General features: G+C 43.3%; 5 non-coding genes across 5 annotated transcripts; all 5 read left to right on the forward strand.

The window, feature by feature from the left end:
- Positions 1–10,454: 10,454 nt before the first annotated feature.
- On the forward strand, positions 10,455–10,536 carry TRNAS-CGA (transfer RNA serine (anticodon CGA)). The gene has a single exon. It is a non-coding gene; the product is annotated as a tRNA-Ser (tRNA).
- A 541-nt stretch (positions 10,537–11,077) lies between these two features.
- On the forward strand, positions 11,078–11,159 carry TRNAS-CGA (transfer RNA serine (anticodon CGA)). The gene has a single exon. It is a non-coding gene; the product is annotated as a tRNA-Ser (tRNA).
- A 534-nt stretch (positions 11,160–11,693) lies between these two features.
- Positions 11,694–11,775, forward strand: TRNAS-UGA (transfer RNA serine (anticodon UGA)). The gene has a single exon. It is a non-coding gene; the product is annotated as a tRNA-Ser (tRNA).
- A 544-nt stretch (positions 11,776–12,319) lies between these two features.
- TRNAS-CGA (transfer RNA serine (anticodon CGA)) lies at positions 12,320–12,401 on the forward strand. The gene has a single exon. It is a non-coding gene; the product is annotated as a tRNA-Ser (tRNA).
- Positions 12,402–12,945: 544 nt separating this feature from the next.
- On the forward strand, positions 12,946–13,027 carry TRNAL-CAA (transfer RNA leucine (anticodon CAA)). The gene has a single exon. It is a non-coding gene; the product is annotated as a tRNA-Leu (tRNA).
- The last annotated feature ends 4,962 nt before the right edge of the window (positions 13,028–17,989 follow it).

Genomic DNA, 17,989 nt, shown 5'->3' on the forward strand with positions numbered 1-17,989 from the left:
GGCATTGACTATTCCAGTAACTATTGGACCAGTGGTCCCGTTATATGGAAATGGTCAGGGAAATCCGATTACTCCAGTTATGACCCCAGTCATGGCACCCCCGAGACAGGAACCGATAATCATAGATGATCAGTCCAGTGAGTGCGAGTCTGAAGTTGCGTTCTTGGACTTGCCAAACAAACCGACCGGAAAGGGAATGCAGCAGAGGCATAACCCTTTTAATGCGAAAGAGATTAAATTAGAATCCGCAACAGGCACTAGGAATGTCTCTCTGGTAACTCCAGATGAAATTGAGAGTTGGAGTCGTGAATTAGAGAAACAGACTCCGCAAACGAAACCTTTAGACCTCTACAAGCTGAGGGTAGAAATAGAAGAATTAATGGCAGGAAATGTGGGGTTGGATCGATTGAATACCTACTCTGAAGAAGAATTGTCGTTTATATGTAAAAGCTTTACAAGGAACACCAGAGTGCTCCACGAAAAACTGACCGAAACAGCAGTTAGTATGGGGGTAGATATCTCAAAATCCAAGCCCTTACAGAAACCGTACAGAGCAGACTTCTCAGACAAAGATATAGAGCACTTGAATGTGGCAGGAAAAAAGCTGCAGATTAAAGAATTATTGGGAGTACTGCAGAAATGGGGAGATGTGGAAAGATGGAGAAGCAGGTGGGCGAAAAAGAGGGAAGAGGCTCGCTCCCGACAAGTGACTCCTGAATTTGCTTTAAGGGAGGTGGAGAAACCTGAACAGTTATGCCCCATGCGCGAAGTACCTGGAGGGAAATATGTGCATGTCCCCTGGTCTAGACAGGATATTGTGTCCTTTACGAACGATTTTCCAAAATTACGAGAGAAACCAGTAGACTGGTACAGGCAGGTGGAAAGGTTCGTGAAGGTACAGAAATGTCTGTGGAAAGACCTGGATGGGTTTTTTGACATTGTGGTTCCGGTGGATTTATGGACCCAGTGTAAAATAGCCATAGACTGGCCCAGTGAGGAGTACCCAAGAAATAAAGAAACAGGGGAGCCATCAAAGGATGTCATGCAAAAATATGAGCAGGTGATTCAGCATTTGAAAGAAAAGGTGCCCGCAAAGGAAACTGATTGGACAAAAATAGATAGAACAACACAGGAAAGGGACGAGACAGTGCACTCCTTCTATGAGAGGTTATTGCAGGTATTTAAAACATACAGTGGTATTGATAACATCGATTTGAAGGACATGACGCATTTTATTTACAGGTTTGTAAATGGTTTAAGACCTGAAATTTGTCAGTGGATAAAAGATAATAAAATCTGCTGGCATACAAAGAAAATGGATGAGGTCCTGCGGTACGCTAAGTACTGCGAGGACGAGATGGCAGAAAAGAAAAAGGCCCTTAAGGAAAAAGTGATGTGGGCTCAGGTGAAGCTCGCAGAACAGCAGGAAAAACAATTGAGTAACATGGTTAAAAATGCTGAGAACAAAAGTCCTGGGGGAGGGGGTGGAGGAAAGCCCCGGCCAAAATTTAGCAGGGAAGAGGCTATGAAGAAATTTCCCTGCCATCAGTGCGGCGAAATTGGACACTGGCGAAACGAGTGTCCTCAATTAATAGATGATAATGCAAAAACTCCTGATTTAACTCCACAGACGCAGAAAGAAAGACCAAGAAAGACTCAACCCCAGGTAAAAACAGTTCAGGTGCCTCGAGCACCCAAGCAGGTATACAGGGGAAGGCAAGCAGAGGGTGAGGAGATAGAAGTTTGGGAAAGCGGTGAGAACAGAAATACAGCAACTTCGCAGTATCTGCTAAATGATACCTTCCTTTGTAATGATCAGGACTGACGGGGCCTGAGAGGGGAGGACGAGGAGTGCGTACTTGGCGCTTCCTTGCCGGTAGACCAGTCTGGACCATATATTGAAGGAAAGGTTGACGGAAATGATGTCACCTTTCTGTTGGACACTGGCGCTACCCGTTCTACTGTAAGAACAGTGGACGTTCCAAACCTACCCCTCTCGGGAGAAAATATCCAAGTAGTGGGTGTATCTAATCAATTGATTAGTACTCCTGTTACCGAACCAATGGAGATTTCAATTGGAAATTTTAAACAAATGCATAGGTTTGTTGTCTGTGACACCAGTCCAGTGAATCTACTGGGTCGTGATTTGCTGTGCAAAATGAACTGTACCATCTTTTGCACACCAAAAGGTGTTGAAATACAGACCCCGGATGAAGATGGCATTTATAAATTATTGTTACTTAGACCTGACTCAGAAATTAAAAGATTGACCCTGCAGGATTTGCCCCAAGAACTCCAGGAAGCGGTAAAGCCAGAGGTGTGGGATTTCACTGGAAAAGATGTGGGATTAATGAAAGATGTGGACCCCATACAGATAGCCATCAAGGACAATGCAGTATATCCTAACACTAAGCCCTACCGAATGAATGCTGAAGTGAAAGCAGGTGTCACTCTGGAAATACAAAAATTATTAGAAGGAGACATCATGCAGGAAGTGATGAGCAGCCCATGCAACTCACCGATTATGGGCATCAAGAAGCCTAGTGGCAAGTATAGGGTAGTGCAAGACCTGAGAAAGGTAAACAAAATTGTAGTTCCTTGCTGCCATATTGTCCCGAACCCTGCAGTGATTCTGTACCAGATTCCTTGGGATGCTGAGTGGTTCACTGTGATTGATTTGTGTCATGCATTCTTTTCGATACCCCTGCACCCCGACAGCAAATTTCTTTTCTCATTTGCCTTCGAAGGTCACGTGTATTGCTGGAACAGGGTCCCTCAGGGGTATACAGAGAGCCCCTCTATCTTTAATCAGATCTTGAAGAAATGTCTAGAGACTTTGACCTTACCTGGGAACTCTGTCTTAGTGCAGTACATAGACGACCTTCTACTGGCGTCTAAAAGTCATAGGGACTGTGTAGTTGACACCATTGCCCTCCTAAATCATCTGTGTGAGAAAGGGCATAAAGTGGCCCCTGACAAACTACAGTTCTGTGCAAAATCAGTGAAATATCTAGGACACCAGATAGAAAAGGGTGTCAGAAAAGTCACATCAGAAAGAGTGAGAATAATTCAAAAGATGCAGTTGCCCCGTACTCAAAAAGACGTCAGAATGTTCCTGGGAGTACTAGGATACTGCAGGCAGTGGATTCTGGGATTTGCAGTCTTAGCCAGGCCTTTGATAAAAATGACCACGAGAGGAATGCCAGGCATTGTAGAATGGGACGATGAAAGCCTAATGGCTTTCACAAGACTGAAAAACTGTCTGTGTACAGCCCCTGCGCTGGGAATGCCAGATTATTCCAAAGAGTTTGCCCTATTCTGTGACACTCGCGATAATTGCGCATTGTCAGTCCTGACTCAAGAACATGGCACGACCAGAAGGCCTGTGGCCTATTTCTCTGCCACCTTGGACCCAGTAGCTGCTGGGTTGCCAGGCTGTCTGAAAGCAGTAGCTGCTACCTGTGCAAGTTTGGAACAAAGTGAGTCCATAGTCATGGGACATCCTGTGACTGTGTATGTTTCACATGGAGTGGTAATTCTATTGACCAGAACTAAAACGCAGTATCTCACCCCTAGTCGGCTGACTAAATACGAGAGGATTCTTGTGGGTGCAGCAAATGTAAGCATTGTTAGGTGCGGTATTCTGAACCCTGCCACTTTACTCCCCGACTCCCTGGAAATGGAAGGTGGGGATGATGATGAACATGATTGCATTGATCTGACAGAGTTCAGCACAAAACCACGCCCAGACATAAAAGAAACGCCATTGCCTGAGCATGATAAAGAGCTGTTTGTAGATGGTTCCTGTCTAAGACATGAACTAGGAGGCCTGAGTGCTGCTTATGCAGTAGTCTCTTTAACAAAAATTGAAGAAGCAGGTTACCTATATAACATCAAGTCTGCACAAGTAGCCGAATTGATTGCTATGATAAAAGCTTGCAAAATTGGGAAAAACATACGCATAACAGTGTATACTGACAGTCAGTACTGTTATGGAGTTGTGCATGACTTTGGCCAATTGTGGCTACAGAGGGAATTCCTGACTTCCTCAGGTACTCCCATTCGGAATGCAAAGGTTGTGCATGACCTTTTAGAGGCCATCCAGTTACCCAAGGAACTGGCAGTGGTAAAATGCGGTGCTCATAAGAAGAGCATGGACAAAGTATCACTGGGAAACGATTATGCTGACCGAGTGGCCCAATGGTGCGCCAGAGATCGGTATATCGTAAATCCAAAACGAGGGGGGCCAGGAACCAGCTGCCAACTTCAGGTGTTTGAGGAAGTGCCTACTTGGGATGAAGTGAGAGAGTGGCAGGAGTCGGCTCCTTGGCAAGAAAGAGAGAAATGGAAGGAGGATGGGTGTAGACCGAGACGTGTGGATGGTGTCATCTTGGGCCCAACTGGTATGCCTGTATTACCCCGACACTTGCTTGGCACAATGGCAAGATTAATACATGAAGGATCACACATTGGTAGGGATGCCATGATTCTGGTATTTCAACAGACTTGGTATAGTAAGAAGTTCAGGAAAGTAGCAGAGTCCCTCTGCCAGAGGTGCCTGTCATGTCAACAGATGAACCCAGGCAAGAGGACAATGGTTGAACTGAGCAAAATTGGGAGATCAGGGGGTCCCTTTGTAAGGATACAGATTGATTTCATCACCATGCCCCGTTGTGAAGGGAAGCGATATGTCCTTGTCATTGTTTGCGTATTTTCAAAATGGGTAGAAGCTTACCCTACTCCCCAAAGTGACGCACTGACAGTAGCGAAGTGTTTACTAAAAGAACTGATACCTAGATTCGGGGTGCCATTCATTATTGAATCAGATAAGGGTGGACATTTCCAGAATGAAATACTGGCTGAACTCTGTAAGGCCTTTGGAATAAGGCAGAAACTTCATTGTGCATACCACCCAGAGGCTTCTGGAATAGTGGAACAAGTAAATGGAACTATCAAAAACAGACTAGCAAAGCTGACAGATGCTACTGGCATGACCTGGGTGAAGGCCCTGCCCCTGGTCCTGATGGGACTGAGAAGTGTTCCTGACCGCAAGACAGGCCTAAGTCCCCATGAAATCATTATGGGAAGAGTGATGAGACAAGCATGGGTGCCAGGAAGCAAACTGTTGAGTATTACTGATGATTTGGTGCTTGAATACTGCAGAAGATTGGGTGACCAAGTGCGTTCTATCTCTCGCCAGATTGGAGACGACGGCATCCTCAATCCAACAACTCCTCTCCACAGCTTGGTTCCAGGAGACTGGGTCAAAATAAAGAAGCACACTCGATCAAACTGTCTGGCACCAAGGTGGGGAAAGAAACGCCAAGTAATCCTGGTAACAACCACTGCAGTGAAGGTCGCAGGTGTTCCCCAGTGGATCCACGCTGGCCACACCCAGAAGGTATTACCAGACAAAGAATTTGCAGAAGAAGGGCAACCAGCAGAGGACTCTGCAGGAGCCAGACCAGAAGTAGCTGACAACGAGCAGCCCAGCACCAGTCAGGCTGCAGGAACAGCAGACGTTGGCCCAGGAGTAGTTGACTACGAACTGCCAAGAATCCAGCCTGCTGAAGAGGTCCAGGAAGCTGAGCCAGGAGTAGCTGATGACGAGCTGCCAAGCATATGGCCAGAAGAATGGATACCGATGATTGATCTGACTGAAGATCCTATCAGAACAAGAGAGCGACTTAGTGAAGGTAGAGAGTGGACTAGTCAGGAAAAGCAAGGCACAGGCGAAGAACCTCAGCCGCCTGAGATTCACATCAAAACTGAGGAAGGAGAAGGTCAGACAGGGACAGAACAGGTGTTCGATACACCTCCACTAACTCCTGATGAGGATAAGGGACAGCTTAGACATAGAGTGATAGTTCGAGCAGAAGAAAATCAAGAGATCGAAGTGCTTGAACAGGATCAGATAGGGTTAGAAGAACGGGTTCAGGAAACAGAAACAGAAACAGAAACAGAGACAATCGAAAGCCAAAAACAAAATATTCCTGAACTAGGCCAGATTAGTAACCAGGCAGAAGAAATTGATGATAGCCCTGGAACTAGCGAGATAAGGGAAGAAGAAGAAGAAAGTGAAGCAGAATTGCCACAAGCTAAAGAGAATAAGAGGATAAGAGAAGAAAGTGAAGTCCAAGTACCAACTAAGAGACTAAAGAAAAGAAACAACCTTGAGCCTAGGTTCATAAAGAGACTAAGGCTAAGGATAAAGACGGTGGAAGAGAAACGTGCAGAAGCAAGGAGAAGTGCACGGATAGCAGAGCAAGAAGAAAACTCTTCCAAAAGAAGGAGTGAATGATTAAAAAGACAAAACAAGAAATACAAGTCTCCTGAATGGACACTCGTTTTGGAAGAACTTGAAGATCTTGAGATAACTGACGTAAGCGACGGAGAGCCCGTCCCTGAGTACTCTGCTGAAGAAGAAGACGAACCACCGTGAATTTGCACAAAGTAAGCTAGCTGTGTAAAGACACAAAGAGGGGTCAAGAAACTTCTTCTGAGCCGAAATGTCTGATTCAACTGTGAATGGTAGACCTAGTTGCAGTCGTTTCAAGACGTGCTGCAAGGTGTGTATATGTAGTATAATAGTACTGATAGTAATTTGGATAGGACTAACAATCTTTATACCCTTCACTGTAAGTAAAGATACTAATATTGTCCCTACTGAAATTGTAAATACCGACAGTGAGGAGTTGACAACACAGAGTGTAGCAAGACATGAGAGAGCACTGAGACAAACAAAACGAGACTTAGAAGCATCAGATGAGGGAGGACTACATTATCATGGAATTAAGAACAGGACACACTTAAATGTTTTTGCAAACTTGTTAATACACTATGTAGAGACTATGGAAATTGAAGATTGCTATGTCTGCATGAAGCTACCTACTTCTGTGGCTGAAGGCGTGACATACCATCACTTGCCATTAACATATGGAATCTCCTGTAGCATTTTAGCTAGTTTATTTTACAAAAGAGGACCGTTACAGTACTATTACTCTAATAATGACGTAATCTTTTCTGAACTTCCTATACGTGGGAACTTGAATCCTGTACATACCAAAAGCGACACCATAAGATATATGGGAGACTACTTCTTGACCATAGGTAACATTGACATAGCAGATGCACACAGAGATAACTTGACTTGTTCTTTGCGTGAACAGGAAAAGATGTTCCTGAACATGGCAGAGAAAAGAAGAATTAAAATACAAAAGAAGGCTAATGACGAAAGTCAGAAAAAGCCAAAGTGGGCAGAGAACATGGAAGGCACCTCAAATGGTGGGGCGGGACCTGCTCTGTTGCTGGATTTTGAAAAGAAAGGCAAGCTATGTCTTCACCGCGAGAAGACTAGCTATTATAATAATGTTTTCATTGGTTCCAGTGAATGCGAACATAATTACAAGGTAATTGGAGGTTGGGGTTTCATAAATGGGTCAGAGCCTGTGTTTCCTGGAATTTATTATATTTGTGGGGACAAGGCTTATTTCAAATTGCCGGATCACTGGTATGGAAGCTGCTATTTTGGCATTGTTTTCCCGAAAATATACCATGTGAATGGAAAAGCTGGAAGCAATGAAGATACTAATGGCTTAGTGCGTAGTAAAAGAGAAAGTATAGGTGAAATTATGGGTAGTATTTTCAGTGCACTGATACCTGGAGTGGGAGTGGTTCTGAACACTCACAGAATTTGCAAATTGTCTACTATAGTAGATGTGCTGTCTACTGAAACAGCTCATGGATTTCTGCTGGTCAATACCGAAATGGTTGCGATCAGATCAATGGTTTTACAGAATCGACTTGCTCTTGACACCTTATTAGCGAAAGAGGGCGGAGTCTGCCGGATGTTGAAGGCGCAACATTGTTGCACTTATATTCCGGATAAAAGTGTACAGATCAAAAGATATGTGAAAAACATTACTAATTTGACAAAGGAACTCAAACCACTCGAGGTTGATAGTGCCTGGAAGAGACTGGTAGATGGTCTCTCAAATGTAGGTCATTGGCTTGCTAGTGTAGGTAAAAGCTTGTTGTTCAAGATACTGATGCCAATTGGTATTATAGGTCTTATTATATTTCTCATTTTTATCTGTTGTAAATGCCGCAAGCGCACCAAGAAGCACGAGGTAAATGCAAGAGGGTTGAAACGGAGTGTGGATGAGATTGAGTTGGAGGAAGTGAATGATCAGATATACAAAAAGGTGAAGACTTCTCACCCTACTAAAACTGAGAGAGAAAAGTTAGAACGATTGCTGGAAGAGATAGAGCTATATAAAGTGTGAAAGAAAGTTGGCATCTGGTTCCATTTTTTGTGATGATAGTAAATATCATCAAAGAGGGGATTGATGAAGCAAAGCTTCGCATATTTTGCGGCTTGCCGAAGTCAAGAACCTCGTTTATGTGTAATAAGGTAACATAAGTATGTTCTACTAACGTTTATTTTTGTTTAGGCAAAATTTATGAAGCTTGCCTACGTGTATTTCTAATACACTTACCCCGTGTACTTTAACATGGCCGCCGCTTGTATTTTAGTTACTGCGCATGCGTCAGCCACACTCACGTGTCCTGACGCGTCTGCAGAAGTGGAGGGAAATTTATGCGCATGCGTAATTCATAGCTATACTTATCATGTGGTACTGCTCGTGCCACTGCTCTTGTACCCGTATCAATGTAGCTAACATTTAAACCGCATAAGAATATTTTATGATGATAAGTAGAAAGTACAAACCTTGTGATGTGTTTTCATGATGACATTATTATGTATTAATTTGTTTTCGCTTACTTTTCATGTACCGCGGGGAATGGGGGTCTGTCTGTACTGAAAGCCATCTTGGAGGTCCCTTCTGCGCAGATGCGACTTTTCGGGGACCTGACAACCTTGGCTGATGGAACATAGCCAGTTGGCAGTGATGGGCGAGATGCTCCTGAGAAAGTCACCTCTGCCCTGCGAGAACGGCGAATGTTGCTCCTCATATGATACAATGTTAAATTGTCATTGTGTTTCTGCACAGTTTCTCCTGGGAACCCCAAACCTGCTAGGCGGTACCCAAGTATGCTAATGAAGGCTTAAAATCTTGTATTGTGATTGGTGTGTTACCCAAATCCTACCTTAGGACCAATCGAAATTGAGGGATTCTGACACTTTGCAACATTGGGGGGTGGTACACTGTCCCCAAACTGTATATCTACCCTGGGTTCACCTAGGGAGCCGTCCGACTTGTCTGGTTTAGCTGACCTGTCACTGACCCATCGTACTCAATAGGTGACTGAAGATACAGAGCGCTGCGGAGCACTCTGTCCGAATTTGACCATAGACTAAGGTTCTACTGAACCTTAAAGTGCTGGCGAAGCACTTTGCTGGGAGTTCGCTGACCCAATCGGGGTCTTGATCGATAGCTGCAGAGCGGGTGGAGCGCAGGCGTTGCTTCCGAACTGTGGGTTCCGGTCCTGTCCTGAGCGGTCCTGTCCTGAGGGTTTGCTGTCCTGTCCTGAGGTCTTGTCCTGATTCCTAATCCGAGGGTATCCTGTCCTATCCGGGGTGTCCATTCTGCACCTGCTGTCCTTTGAAGGGTATCCTTCCTTGAGGGTTTCCTGTCCTTAACTAACCCGTGGCCAGGGTTTGGTTTCCACACCTTTCTAGGTAAATATTGATCTGAACCTCTTAAAATCTTGCACCTTCTGAATTTCTAACTTTTGCTTTAATAAAGTTCACCATTGCATATGTTATTTTTCCATGTCTTTCCGCAAATATTGAAAGTCATTTGCATTTTTCACATAAGTTTGTTCCTATGTCTTCACACTTGTTAGAAATTATATTTTGCATTGCAGTTTGTCATTTTCTGATATGGTCTAGAACCTCATTGCCTAGATTGTTCAAAGGCCCGTTCACCTTAAGTGAAGCGTGTTACTCTTTATAGGCCCTCCTGTAGTTATACCTACATAGTCTGCCCTTGCTCAAATAATTCTGATTAGCATAAGTATTTTCTCGTTATACTTTATATCAGTATTTCAATGATTACTCTGTCATTGTTTCTTTACAGCTATATCATTTACGTTATCTTGGTTATTGATTGCCTTATTTTACTGTACCTCATACACGAAACAAATGAACTTTAGATAAACATTTTAAAACTTCCAGTTGTCCGTGGTCATTTCAACAGAATTTTGAATGTTATTGGTTGGGTTTGTATTTTGCTGCCTTTTCTTTACAGCTAGCTCCCTGATTCGTTGTGGTCATTAGGTACCCGCATCGGTGGATGGTAAGTCGGGTGCACTGAAAATTAATAGTAGGGAACACACACACAAATTGGTAGAGCTCGTGAAGTCACCTGATCGATGTATATGGTGATTTGAAAGTATATGGGCCCTGAAGCCGGAAAACGGCGAAAACTATTGGTCGGGTGGCCTCGCGCGCTCTATCAATACGACTACAGTGACATCATAATCCTGGAGCTGTGATGGCCGAGTGGTTAAGGTGTTGCACTCGAAGTTCAATGGGGTTTCCCTGCGCAGGTTTGAATCCTGCTTGCAGCATTGGGCGATTTTGCATGAACACCATTTGGTTTGTTCAGGAAATGTTCACTTCTCGCTACGCAATCCTCATCAAGTACCAGAGTTAAACAGCAAAAACTCAAACTAAATGTAAACATTAAGACAATTTCAACACTCAGGAAGTGTTTTAGAGAGCAGGTGGTTCGAAGGGTTCATAGTCTGGACCTGTCCTGTCTGATCTTGACGAGTCACGAAAAGAGTAAGTTTTTTTATGTAGAGTGTCTTGTTTAGGCTTTTTGACTCTTTTTGAGTACACTTAAGGGACTGGTCCCAGCGCCGTAATATAGGGAAAAGAGGGTAGAAATGCGCAGTGATTTATTACTGCTCATCTGTGTCCTGTCACTCACTTTGAGTGATACGTGTTGCTATTTTTATTAATTGTATGAAAGCAAGCGAAATAAATGAGGGCAACAGGGCACTGCTGGTTCCTGCCCGGTCCTTATGTTACTTTATTTTTTAGGTCTCGGCCTGACGTGAGCCGCGCATGGCTCATATACGACTACAGTGACATCATAATCCTGGAGCTGTGATGGCCGAATGGTTAAGGCGTTGCACTCGAAGTTCAATGGGGTTTCCCTGTGCAGGTTTGAATCCTGCTTGCAGCATTGGGCGATTTTGCATGAACACCATTTGGTTTGTTCAGGAAATGTTCACTTCTCGCTACGCAATTCTCATCAAGTACCAGAGTTAAACAGCAAAAACTAAATGTAAACATTAAGACAATTTCAACACTCAGGAAGTGTTTTAGAGAGCAGGTGGTTCGAAGGGTTCATAGTCTGGACCTGTCCTGCCTGATCTTGACGAGTCACAAAAAGAGTAATTTTTTTATGTAGCGTGTCTTGTTTAGGCATTTGGACTCTTTCTGAGTACTCTTAAGTGCCCATTCCCAGCGCCGTAATATAGGGAAAAGAGGGTAGGAATGTGCAGTGATTGATTACCGCTCATCTGTGCCCTGTCACTCACTTTGAGTGATACGTGTTGCTATTTTTATTAATTGTATGAATGCATGCGAAATAAGTGAGGGCAACAGGGCACTGCTGGTACGTGCCCCGTCCTTCCGTTACTTTAATTTTTAGGTCTCGGCCTGATGTGAGCAGCGCATGGCTCGTATACGACAACAGTGACATCATACTCACGCAGCTGCGATGGCCGAGTGGTAAAGGCGTTGGACTTGAAATCCAATGGGGTTTACCCGCGTAGGTTCGAATCCTGCTTGCAGCGTCATGAGATTTTGCATGAACACCATTTGGTTTAGTTAAGTAAATGTTCACTTCTCATTATGCAATCCTCATAAAGTCACAGAGTTAAACGGCAAAAACTCAAACTAAATGTAAACATTGAGACAATTTCTACACCCAGGAAGTGTTTCAGAGAGCAGGTGGCTAGGAATGGTTTGTAGTCTGGACCTGTCCTGCCTTATCTAGACAAGTCAGGAAAAGAGTAATTTTTATTTATGAAGCGTGTCTTGTTTAGGCTTTTGGACTTTTTCTGAGTACACTTAAGGGCCCGTTGCCACCGCCGTAATAGAGGGAAAAGAGGGTAGAAATGCACAGTGAATGATTACCGCTCATCTGTGCCCTGTCACTCACTTTGAGTGATACGTGTTGCTATTTTTATTAATTGTATGAAAGCATGTGAAATAAGTGAGGGCAACAGGGCACTGCTGGTTCCTGCCCCGTCCTTTTGTGACTTTATTTTTTAGGTCTCGGCCTGACGTGAGCAGCGCATGGCTCATATACGACAACAGTGACATCATACTCATGGAGCTGTGATGGCCGAGTGGTTAAGGCGTTAGACTCGAAATTCAATGGGGTTTCCCTGCGCAGGTTCGCATCCTGCTTGCAGCATCGGGCGATTTAGCATGAACACCATTTGGTTTGTTAAGGAAATGTTCACTTCTCGTTACGCAATCCTCATCAAGTCACAGAATTAAACAGCAAAAATTCAAACTAAATGTAAACATTAAGACAATTTCTACACCCAGGAAGTGTTTCAGAGAGCAGGTGGCTAGGAATGGTTTGTAGTCTGGACCTGTCCTGCCTTATCTAGACAAGTCAGGAAAAGAGTAATTTTTATTTATGAAGCGTGTCTTGTTTAGGCTTTTGGACTCTTCCTGAGTACTCTTAAGTGCCCTTTCCCAGCGCCGTAATATAGGGAAAAGAGGGTAGGAATGTGCAGTGATTGATTACCGCTCATCTGTGCCCTGTCACTCACTTTGAGTGATGCGTGTTGCTATTTTTATTAATTGTATCAAAGCATGCGAAATAAGTGAGGGCAACAGGGCACTGCTGGTACCTGCCCCGTCCTTCCGTTACTTTAGTTTTTTAGGTCTCGGTCTGACGTGAGCAGCGCATGGCTCATATACGACAACAGTGACATCATACTCATGGAGCTGCGATGGGCGAGTGGTTAAGGCGTTGGACTCAAAATCCAATGGGGTTTCCCTGCGCAAGTTCGAATCTTGCTTGCAGCGACCCGTGATTTTGCATGAACATCATTTGGTTTGTTAAGGATATGTTCACTTCTCGTCAGTCAATCCTCATCAAGTCACAGAGCTAAACAGCAATAATTCAAACTAAATGTAAACATTAAGACAATTTCAACACTCAGGAAGTGTTTTAGAGAGAAGTGTCGCAGGGTTTCTGTTCTCACACAGAACTGTGCACAGAGGATTGGAACCTCGGCGAATTAGGGTGACCCAAAACTCACCTTAGTACCCAACAAACCCCTTACCGAGCTAGCTACAGTGTCTCATTGGTCATAACAAACTCCCAATGTTTAGACAAACCAGAACATGGACTTACAGTACCTCAGGGTACGTGGAACTCATGAACACTCTTTCGTTATATTATCATTACAAACCAGAACATGGAGTAAATAAGACACATGTGCATTTGAAATGTTTATTTACTAATGCCGTCTTCTCAGGCGCAGTATCTTAGATAATACAAGTATACTTATTATCAGTAGCAAAATTACCAGCATAGTTACTAAGACATAAAAAGCGAATGGTGACAGCATGTTAACATACTGTAATGAATAAGAGTTAACAACACTTATATCTCACCCACCCTAACACATATATTATATTATTAGCTAAGAAGGTCTCTTTGGGTTGGTTTAGGGCGGGCCCATACCTTAGTGTCCTAGCATGAAGGAATCACATCAGCATACACCAGCTCTCTCTCTGCATGTGCACCGCATCAAGTGTGTTCTATGTGCCCCATGCAAAGCAATATCAATCCCGCCTGAAGCCAGAGTTGGCAAAGGCTGCACTTGTGTTATGACTATGAAGGCGTGGAGATCAGACCTCATAACAATTCCATATCGTGTTGTTCCTGAAACTTCAGCACTCTTCGTGCAGACATAGTTTATTAAGCAAAGCTGATATCAGAGCAATAACATATTATTCTCACATAAACCACGGCAAACTACTAGGTTGAAAGCTAAGTCAACAATTAAGTGTCGTGTGCAGAAGTTGCAAGAATGGAAAATGGCGTTTAAACCTCAAATGTACCTATGCTAACTTAACACGATATAAGGATATTCAGGAGCTACATGACACCCCCCCTTGATCCGAGAACGGACTAAATATGATAACAGAAGTGCCATCTCATGAGAGCAGAACTCAACAGTAAACGAGCATGATCCGAAACAAACAAGCCCAGGAAGGTGGAGGACGCCGTGCAGTTCAGCTATCCTTTAAAGAGTGGACCGCTAATGTGCTAAAAAAGCCCCAGAAAGATGAAGCTATAAGGAGAAGGAAATAAACCTCCGCAATTTTCATTCTAACCATACAGAGTAAATGGTTGATGAAATTACCAGAAGGTAGCTCCCAGAGGCGTCCTCCATTACTCTCAAAAGATCAAGAGTAAAAGTGGACCGGACTGAAGCGTGTCCCCAATCTCTCCTAAAACAGGTGACGCCCAACTAAAGGCACTTGTACAAGAGAAAAGAGACAAGGAAATACAGCTAGCATATGAAGAAACGTGCTAAATTAGAATGATGAGAAATATCACCAGGAGAAATTTACCTGGAGTATATTAAGTGAATCGTGAACGAGTCCTTGAAGAAGGTGCAAAACAAAGAGGCACCGAAACGCTGCGTCGACACTTTTTCGTTCCTATGATAAATCTGTTTTTAATCAAAATTATTGTATAAATGACAGCACAACGATTTGATAGTAATCTTTTTAAATATGATGAATGTTTTTTGTGTTTGAAAACCTTATGATAAAATTGGAAATCCTGTATATGTTGCCATTTTATTTAATTTGTTTTTATTCTGTTTTTTAATAAATGATTGATCAATATTTTTATACAAAACATTACTGTTTCATGTCATTGCTGATACTTGTGGGCACCATTTGCATTAAAGTGTAAATTTGGTAACTAATGTAACACTACAAACCCTAGCGCCGTTAGTCAACACCCCATGACCGATTATAGATCTGATTCATAGTGAACTCAGGAGAAGGAACTCTGATTTTTGACATGATCCGAAACTAAACATTTAAAAATTAATGCTAAAAAATAGCCCAAAAATATAACGTGGCTCAAGCCAATAGGCAAGGAAATAATAAAAAACATGACAAATAAGTCAATAAAATCAATGAAATGCTATTGATCAGCATGTCAATCCGAGACAGTGTCTATGACAAAACTGTATATGCAAAGTAAGTAGCAACAGCCTCCAATAGGAAATCACTGTCCTCATCCGAAAACAGTTCAGCCATCCAATTTAAAAGTTGAAAAGAACATACGTGTTCTCCCAGCACCGGATCCTCTATAACCATCAGAGGACAGCTCGGCGGGTTTTCAAGAAAACTTAGTTCCAAGAAATTCCGTGCTGCCGACAATATATCCCAGGGACCAATTAGTCCATGTGCCACTGCTAAGGCCATAATCCTCTCGTCAGAACAAACCAACTCGTGAGCAATGATAGGACTCATCAGCTGATTAAAATCGACGTCAGGAGAAACCGGTCCGCAGAGACACAAATCAATGGCCCAATGGAACTCACAGGTCAGGCAGTGAAATACAGGCTGGACACAGGTGAAATAGGAGAATCGAAAAGATAATCCATATGCCGTGCTCAATGTCGCCAACGGCAGTGTGCCATAATATTCAAGCATGCGGTTGCGAAACTGCGTCAGTAGCTGTTGCGCCGGGTCTTGCACAGGAAGGACATCCATATTTAAAAAGACAGAAAACCACTAGAGCGCCAGCCGCTAATGCAAGTAAAAATGGGAACCCTCCAAACAAGGATGAAAAAATAGAATGGAAGAAAGCAGGGATGACTCCAAAAATCTTTTCAAAGGAAGTCACGAGACCACTGCTAACAACTTTAAAAAAATGTGCTAGGCCTTTTGTGGAGGATGCGTTAAAGATAGTTCGAACCATCGCTCCGAAATGCAAAGGCAAATCAGTATTCAAAAGAGCCTGAACCTCTGTACGGGTGTTTGCAATGTGAAGCACGAAAGTTTCACGGGCCGAGCTCAAGGCCACCCCTTTCTGGGACCAAAGAGCCCTTATGCTTGCCATGCCTCTGAATTCTGCTCCCAAGGTTGGTATCTGTAGCCAGATGGAAGACTCCCTATGTTCACGTGTGGGAGGATAAAGCACATTTCTGCAGCAAATAACCCGCTCACTTACTGTTACGATGAAAGCTATACCTTTAATTAACCCACAACAGTCCTCATTATTGAGCATTAAATAACTACCATTCTCTAATAATTTAAACGTGGGGATGATAGCAGGAACTGGCGTGCCTTGCAAAACGCAAGCCATATTCGGTCGGTCCCTGTTGCATGAACCATGTAACTGTATGTGTCTACACATTAAAGAATGATCTGGCGTCTCAGTACACTCCTCCCCAGTCAGATAAACTTCCTGGTCATCCTTAAAACATCTGTATGTGTATGGAAGCAACCAGACTTCATGGAGGAAACCGCTACCTAAAGGTTCATAACGACCTATGGGTACATATTTCATACAATTTGAAAATTTATATAAAGCAAAAGGCAGCGTTATCAAACCGTGGATAAGCCACGTTGCAGCAGTGGCTTCTGCCACGGAAAAAGGTAAAGATTCCAACCTTTCAATATGTAACATAGAAAAGGAGGCATCACGCATTGAAAGCAAGCGTTGTTTGTCAGTCAAATTAAACGGTGCAAATAAAGAAGACACGTTCATGTACCCCCTGGGAACTTTACCCATTTTTAGAGTTTGAAGGGTCCATGCAAACTGCATGATTGATCGTAATTGATTCTGACCATGGTATAATACTGATGCGTAATCAAGAGAGAGAGGTAGGACCAGAAAGCTAGTCCATGTCCCCGGTTAATATATGATTAAATCAAAAAGAGACTAGCTCTAGTTACTTTAGGGGAGGGGGAAGACTCTGGTATGTTTTGTCACGGAGTGTGAACACCCAGCAGGTGTGTTCAAAAAGCCCTCACCCACCAACCTAGTTGGTGGCATGCTTCATCATTGGGCCCGATGATGAAGCATGCCACCAACTAGGTTGGTGGGTGAGGGCTTTTTGAACACACCTGCTGGGTGTTCACACTCCGTGACAAAACATACCAGAGTCTTCCCCCTCCCCTAAAGTAACTAGAGCTAGTCTCTTTTTGATTTAATCATGGTATAATACTGACACTTCATCATGCACAATATCGACAACTGACAACACAATATTATCCAATGTGTAAATTCTAGAGGAAAGCACATTAATGCTATTGTCAACAACTGCAAGCACTTTCTCAAGATTCGCTTGATCAATAGCCCTAAGGCGTGTAGCAGCCTCTATCTGTGAAAGTTTCCAAATGTCATTGTAAACCCCATATAACCACCTTTTCGACCTGCCACTAGCCGGGCCTTTAATGAAATCATTCAAGTCCACTTCTGCATTTAGTTTAGATAGGTGATTCTTAACCGCAGGTAAAGTAGAATGTTTCAGCCAAGTTTGACACAATTTGCCTACAGAATAAGAGGTGACAGTATGACCCAAGTTAAACCGGGGATCAGATCTAACAGTTGTAAAACCGTCAGTTAAATTCAAAAATCTATGTTGGCAAGAATCAGCACTACGGTGCCAAAGCAGCCAACCCTTAGGATTCATACTGGAAATGTTAAAGGAGGAATTAAGAAGTAGAGTCTGTAATTCTCTAATGGACAACTGAGTAAAATTACTCCAACCATCATATTCCTCCAACTCCGGGAAAGAAGGAGTGTTTAACTTTTTAGAAGTAGCTAATCCAAAGCATGTGGTCTGGGAAATCGTTTCATTTAGAAACAACATATGATTCGGGATGAGACATGCACGGTGCAAAGCCTCAGTGCCTTGTACCTGCCAGGCCCTTGAACCCCAAACTGATTTAAGGTCTATTGTATCCTTCCATAACTCATAGCCTCCAGTAACTAATCGATCAAGG

This window comes from Lissotriton helveticus, chromosome 11 (genome assembly GCF_964261635.1).
Source record: "Lissotriton helveticus chromosome 11, aLisHel1.1, whole genome shotgun sequence".
In the NCBI taxonomy this organism is placed as follows: Eukaryota; Metazoa; Chordata; class Amphibia; order Caudata; family Salamandridae; genus Lissotriton; species Lissotriton helveticus.